Below are 7,979 nucleotides of genomic sequence, written 5' to 3' on the forward strand. Positions count from 1 at the left end.
GAATCTGAAAACTGCCCTCAGGTAGGATTGTCAGAGAAAATATAAAACACCCAGTTCAACTTGAATTTCAGATAAACAATGGATTTTTAATACAATATTCTAATGATTTTAGTGTGATATTACATATAGTATTAGTATATCCCATAAATATATAATATTTGAGACAGACTTACATTAAAAGATTATTTGTTGTCTATCTCAAATTTGAACTTAAATGGATAGACTGTACTTTTTTTTTTTCTAAATCTGGCAACCCTTGTCTCGGGCATTCCTCTTCATCTTGAGTACCATTGTTCTTCAAGAGAGAAGCAACCTCTTGGGTATTAGAAACTAAATAATGAGTTTTTAAAGGCACACTGTGAAATGCACTCATAAACAGGCAGAGGAAGGGATCTGCAATAAGGGAAAGTCAGTGATATATCAACGTTGGATAGGACAGAACAGGGAAAATGCAGCTACAGAAGCTTCCTACTTAAAGCTATACTGATGTCTTCTAACAGTATTCAACTACTGTAAAAACAAAATACAAATTTTCATCTGTGTTATGCACCATATACAATACACCTAATTTGTTCCTTCTCTGTCCTTAGATAATTCTTATTTTCTGGAGCAGAAATGGTTATGGTTGTGTAGAAAGTGTTTAAGGAAAACTATACTACAGTTAATGTAGCTGAGAAAGAGGATCAAGGGGTTCCCACTGTGGGAAAAAAAAAAGGAGAAGGAGCTGAAAGGGCATGTGGCAGAAATCCTGTTGTGCTAAGATTCCCTGTGGGAGTCTAAAGAGACTTGGCAAGAAGACCGAGTTTGGGGATTGTGTTGTGACCATTCAAGGCCTGACAGGTTCACGGTACTCAGGCAGACTGAAGAATGTTCTTGGGGCTGTGGGAATGTCTAACATGCCTTTATTCTCAGGTGGGTGAGCCACACACACTGCAAGCTACGTGTCTCCCTGCATGTCTCTGCATGGTACACTGCATGTCACCTGTTCCCTTGCATGGCACCTGTCATGGTTCCCAGCTGGGAGTCCCTACTGGCTTAAGTACCAAAGGCAAAGAAAGCTGTTTCCAGCCAGAAAATTATATAGCATAGCATGATTCTGCACAGGCGAGCCCACTTCATGTTATGGGAAAAGTTCATCGGACCCAGTCTCAAGGCTATGAGAACACTACTTATTAGGCCCAGTCAAGGCTATGGGAACACTGCTTCCCTTAGTTACCCAGACACCTGGGTGAGGAAGTCAGACTGCCTCCGTTTACCCTACAGGGATGCTTTGAGAAATGAGAAGTCACTCCCTGGGGTGCCACGAGAGAGAGAATCATGGTGGCAGGAAAGACATATACAGGACTATTTGACAGATATCAAGACATACACCCTTGATAAGTACAAGTATCTTCAGGTAACTGGTGAGGGGATTCATTTCACCGCTGAGGTCTGCTGTGTGGATTCTGGCCTCTCCTTACAGTGTTCCTTCTGTCCGATTTCTGTTTTGTTAATACGATGGCCCTCAATATGAGAGGTGACACAGCCTCTTTAGGAAAACACCAGTGTCTGGTACCTTGGTGGGCTGACGAGAAGCCATGTGGTCCAAGAGCAGATTCCACAGGGGATGCTCATCTCTGCCTCCTTCCTTTCTGCAAGTAATTAGCTGCTTAAGGAAATTCAGGGACATGATGCAGATTCTCAGCAGCTATGCTGTGTGACTATTGGGAATTGCTCTGATTTCTTTAGCTAAAATTTCTAAAGCCAGAGTGACAATAAAATGTCTTCTTCCACCCCTCACTAGGTGTTCAAACTGCATCAAACCTCTGCTGCTCAGATGGGATCCATTCCGTGGGCACAATGAAAATATCTTCATATCACATTATTCATTATCAAAACTCACTTATCTACAGGTGATCAGGCAAGCTTGTCATTAAATACCTGCTTTTCATTTTTATCATAGTGAACAAATAAAATTAGGATAGAAGAGAAATAAATGAGAATAATACACAATTTGCACTTAAAAGACCTGAATTCAAATCCTGATCATGTCATACACTCATTAGTTTTGTGATTTTATGTCAGAAAATGATCCTATGTAATATTTCCACAGCCTCAATATTTCACATATATAAAATAGATATAATGTTACCCAACACACAGGGTGGTTATAAGAAACAAATATACTGAGCATGTAAAAATGTTTCCAAAATTATAGCTTGCTATATAAATTTTCATAAGTGGAAAAATAAACTCAATTTTTCTTATTTTAAATTTCTAGATTTTAAGTAAGATTCTCTCAAATTAGCCAATTTTGAGCCTTTGGCATTAATGTAGAGTCAGACAAAAATGCATCTGTAACAAAAAGAAGAAATAGAAAATTCAGTCCAGTCAAGATGGAGGCATAGGTAAACACAGCTCACCTCCTTGCACAACCAATCAAATATGCAACTAACCTATAGAACAACCATCGCTCAGAACTGTCAGATATGGAGTTGAATGGAAGTCTGATAATTACAGAATTAAGTAAAACACATCCATCCAGGCTGGTAGGAGGGGCAGAGATGCAGAGTCATGGAACAGGCTGGTCTCACATCCATGTGTGGTGGATAACAGTTTGGGAGGGACATCTTGTCAGTGAGCAGTCCCAGTCCTACACCAGGACCCCAGCCCAGGGTTCCAGTGCCAGGAAGATAAGTTCCCGCACCTTCTGGCTGAAAAAAAAAAAAACAGCAGGGATGAGTAGGTAGAAGAAACTTCTGGATTCCCAAGCAGTTCCTCCTAAAGAACCCATACACACTTACCCAGACTCACTCCCTCTGAGCTCTGGCACTGGGATAGCAGCTTGAAGGACACCGGTGGCATACATGGAGGAACTGAGGTATCTGACATCAAGGTGAGAGCTGGAGAAGAGCTTTCTCCCAGACAGAAAGGCAGGCTGAGGCTGTAACTGGATAAGAATGGCCCTGCCTTCAAATTGCTTAAAATGCTGGGAAGTAGAGAGGAGAGGAGCAAAGGGAGTAAGTGGCTGTGAAGACAACACATATGAACATTATTTGTCTCTATCAAGAGATGAACATTGTTCAGTCTCCATCAAGTGAAAAACTAGGTCCATTGGTAGGGCTGGCACCTGTGCAGAGAGAGAGTAGATGTTAAGAAAAACTTCCTGGAAAGCAGGATCGCTAAAATGGCAACAACAACAACAACAACAACAAAAAGCATTCAAACAACTAATGGCATGAGCAAAGACACGGAAGTGTGAAATTCAGTGGGTGCAGGGGACCGCATGCAGTTCGGAAAGCTGAAAACTCGAAGCAGGAGGGTAAGAGTAGGCTGAGAGGTAGAATGGTTCAGTCATATAAAACCTCATAGGGAAGTCCAGGTGAATTCTCATTGGAGAGTTTTAATTGGGAGTAATATGATCAGATGTGCATTGAGGGAGATCTTATTTTGTAGAAATAGAACTAAGGGATTGGAAAATGTTATTAGACCAGAGAGACCGTCTACGAGGCCACAAGGATGACTGAACTGCCTCCTCGGTTATAAAAACTATAAGATGCTTTGGACAGCAAGAACCACTGTACAAACCTCAGCAGCTGCAGCAGCATGATTTAAACAGCAGCACTTTAAACAATTTAAGAACAAGAACAACAAGCCAAGACTTGCTCTATACTCATTGAGAGTTCACCCTTGTAATCTCAACGCATCCTGCATGGAACCTTGCACTAGTGAATCGTAATATGAGTGAACAATGGGCACAAAGTCAGAGTGGCTGGTGTGTAAAACTTCTGCGCCCTCATCCTGAAGAGTCCCAGGCTATACTAATCTCTGGGTTCCACCGTTTACTCTTTCGATGTGCCATATTCCTTAGTGTTCAATTGCAAAGCAGTCTCTCCTTCCCTTTTAAGTTTCTGTAAACCAAGGACCAGAGAAGCAAGGCTGTTAGACCTGTGTGCAAGATAAGAACAGAGCTCCCGGAGCAGCCTGAGGGATGCTCCCAGGACTAAAGTATACTGGAATCATTCTTAGACTTTTTGACATCTATTTTAAATGCTTGAGTACAGCACTTTCTTTTCTTTTTCTTGAGCACTTCTTTCCCTTTCTTACTTTTAGGTATTCTGTAGTGTTTGTAAGTTGAAAATGTAATACAAATAGTCCTGGCTGGATGGCTCAGTTGGTTGGAGCATCGTCCTGTGCTCCAAAAGGTTGTGGGTTCAATCCCTGGTCAGGACACATCCAGGAGGCAAATGATCGATGTTTCTTTCTCTCACATCAGATGTTTTTCTTTTTCTCTCTTTCCCCCTTCCTCTCTCTAAAATCAATAAAAACATGTTCTTGAGTGAAGATTTTTTTAAAAAGATGTAATACCAATGACTTCTGGACATATATTACGAACCATTATTATACCAAAAGAATAATCAGCTTCTTAATTCATTCTACAAACCATGATATGCCAGCCACTATCTTAAGAATGCTGAAGTAAATGAGGCTTCCACCCGGCCCTGGAGATTATTGAGACCTTCGAAAAAGTAAAGTGTATAGGTAGCAGTTTAGTTTTTATATGTATCTGTTTTAACTTGAATTAATTCCGATAATGCTGAGATGAGTTTAATCCAGAGTACTTAAACGTAGCTGAGGACTGCCTAAGGAGCTCTGAAAAAATATCAGAGCCATGGCCTCAGCATCACACCAACTGAATCAGAATCTCACTCAGCAGGTGAGCCCCTGGGATTGATAGGGAAATTGACAAACTGTCCAGGTGATCTTAATAAAATGTCAGGCTCGAGGTCCTAATGATTTACAGCTGAAAAGGAAGCACAGCTATGAAGGCACTAATATTTGAGGGCAAAATACATCTCCCAAGCCCGAGGAACAATACAAACTAGCCTTCCGGATATATGAGTGGTGGAGGAGAGAGGACATTTTAGTTAAATGAGGCCTCTTTGACCTTCAAACCATTGTCTAATTCACCCATGTGTGGGCCTCCAGACCATTAGAACCAACGTCTGGCTCTACGTTCCTGAGGAGCTGAGAAAAATGTTCTCATGTACTATGAAAATCCTGACAGTAAAGAATAAAGGCTAGAAGTAAATCTCCTAAAATTATATATCTAAATATGAAATTCCTAAAGTGGCACAGAATATCTGTTAGCCCACTAATGCTGGACCAAAATAATTCTTGTTATTTAACTGCCCACGATCTATAGAAGTTCTTGTATGGTTGGCCTCAAAAATCACCATAGGAAATTGCCCTGTACCAAGTTCAGATCAGGGTGATTTTCTGATCAAATAGTGGTTTCTGAGTGCATTAGACATGTTTGCTACATCATGATGATAATGAGAGTAGGGAAACATAATCCCACGTATTTAACAGATAATAATAATAATAATAGATGGGTAGAGATACTAATGCTAAGAAGTCCTGAATGCTTCTGAACCATAACATATGTCCACAGTCTGAAGCTGGTTCAATGACCTTTCTCTGCACTGAGTGTGAATTTTGCCAGCCTCCATGTGATGATGTCATCTGATTTCCTCTGAGATCTCGTGGCATAATTACCAGACTCTGTAACATGAGCCCCAGGTCGGTGTGGGGGGAGGGGGGAAACCTCGCCCAGAGCCACATGTACTTGTCAGTGCTGGAAGCAACCGCACAACCAGAATCGTATTTCATGTAACAGATCACATTTTATGAGACAGAAAGAAGAGGGGGGCTCTCCCTACTTTTTCTTTTCATCTGTTAAATTCTGCTCCATTTTGCTTCCTCATTTAGGGGTGCCACTGATGATTAATATCTTGTGCTCTGACCATGACTAGCTCAGAGAAAAGTGGGGTGACTCCCTTTTCTGCCTGTTTCAACACTTACTAAAGCAAAGCTGAAAAACGTGCATAATAGGCAGAAAAACGACTACATTCACTGAGGGCTGTAAGTCTGGATTCTCCCACTACGGCACTCTGCCAAAATTAGCCACTGAGAGAAACCCATAGGCAATGGAACGCCTCCTGCACGTTTTCTCTCCCTCACACCTGGAGGCTCAGATGGGTCACCTGTGTGAGTGCGGCAGGTGGAGGAGGAGGCGAGCAGGGTTTGCATCAACTATAAAAGGCCTCTGCATCTTAGAGCAGGTAGAGCTCTAGTTAGTGGGACTGACTTCCCAGAATTGAGCCCTGAGGCCACCACCTGCAGGCCTTCCCACTGAGCTTTACTCCCCGGGCCTGCCCGCCCACTCTCGATGTATCAAAAAGGAGATAAAATAGTGTTTGTTCTAAGCAAATGCAGGAAGTGGAACCTGAGCTCTTAGGTAATTGCTTGAATTTGACGATTTTGGATGAGTCTAAATCCTTAGGGGCAGGCACAATGTGACATTTAGGAAGATCAGGAGCAACTTTTGACCAAGGGAGCTCAGGAGCAATGGGAATGTGCTTGGCTCTGTTCCCAGCAGCAGTGGGGATCCCTGATCCAGCACACGTTGAAGGCAGCGCAGTGCTCACTTCCTTCCTGGGGACCAGACAGAATCAATACAACAGGGGTTGCCACAGGAAGAAGAAAGTTGATGGTTTTGCTGCGTAAGTGAGCATCATAGGCAAGTGAGCATCAGTTTTCTGCTGTCTCCAAAAATGCTTGGAAGGAAATGGAATGTTCTAGGAAAAGAAAAGCCATTTGTTAATTAATTGAACAACTTTGGAGGGAAAAAAGGAAAAGAAAAATAGGAAAAGGATGGAATTAAGTATAAATAAATACAAATTAAAGAAGTATGAAACTCCTTCCCTGGCTGCGTGGCTCAGTTGTTTGGAGCATTGTCAGTGTGGAGGTTCAATCCCCAGTCAGGGCACTTGCGTAGGTTGTGGGTTTGATCCCTGGTCAGGGCACATATGGGTGGCAACCAATTGATGTTTTGCTCTCACATGTCTATCTGTCTGTCTCTCCCCCTCCCCCCTCTGCCCGTCTCCCTCTCCCTCTCTCCCTTCCTCTCTCTCTAAAATCAATAAACATATCCTTGGGTGAGGGTTAAATAAAGAAGCATGTAGCTCCTATGGAGATAATGCCTCCATCCATAATGCCAGGTCATACTGGCCCCTCTCTCCTCCTGCCACGACCACTCGTAACATGGGGGTGCCCTTTCCCCAGTGAAGACCATTCCCTTGTTTTTTCAGTTCCCACAGTCCCACAGGAGCTGAGATTCCACAGGCCCATGGTCAGTGTGCCTCTGATCCCGGGATCTCCGAGTCTCATTCATACTCTCTGACCTGTGCCCTGCACCGTGGCTTCCACAACAGAGTAACTCCCTCCCGACTTGATTGCGGGGATCCTGAAGATGAAATGTTAATTTTTTACTTATGTAAATGTTTATTTTTATTACCTGTTCCCAGGCAATGCAGATAGGCAGTAAGATTAATTAAGTCAACATTCTCTATTACCACTCCTACTATTTCCCCAAAATAAGTTGTCATCTCTCTAAGAAAGAGGAGTTTCCCCCAAGGCTATTTTAAAATGGTAATACAACCTCTGTTACAAATGCAGGATGACTGGCAATAAAATGTGCAAAATTACCTTTTCTAAATTTAATTAAACTCACATGGCAAGATGTCTTTTGGAGCCATAGTCTTCAATGGGACTCCGACATATCTAAACATATCTGGAGAACTTGGGGTGAGGAGGGGGTGAGAAAAGTCTAGTTGTCGAAACAAGGCAAACAGATTTCTCTCGCCATCACCTGCCCAAGTGCAGGGAAGCTAAAGAGCCCCCTGTGGAGGGTGGACAGAGTTATGGGGCGAGGAGTCCCTCATAACCTGAAAGCAATACCTTCAGAGAGAGACAGTTCTTAATCTTTTCAACTCAAGGAGCATATAAGAATCTGCTAAAAGTATTGGACCCTTTCCACAGAAAAAGTTACAGACACACCACAGTACTCCATCTTTTCACACAATTCCAGGGCTTTCTCAGACTCCTGGGAACCCACTCGTGGATTATGTGGGCTCGGGGAGGCACTGCCCTTACCG

Source organism: Phyllostomus discolor, chromosome 4 (genome assembly GCF_004126475.2).
Source record: "Phyllostomus discolor isolate MPI-MPIP mPhyDis1 chromosome 4, mPhyDis1.pri.v3, whole genome shotgun sequence".
NCBI classification, from domain to species: Eukaryota; Metazoa; Chordata; class Mammalia; order Chiroptera; family Phyllostomidae; genus Phyllostomus; species Phyllostomus discolor.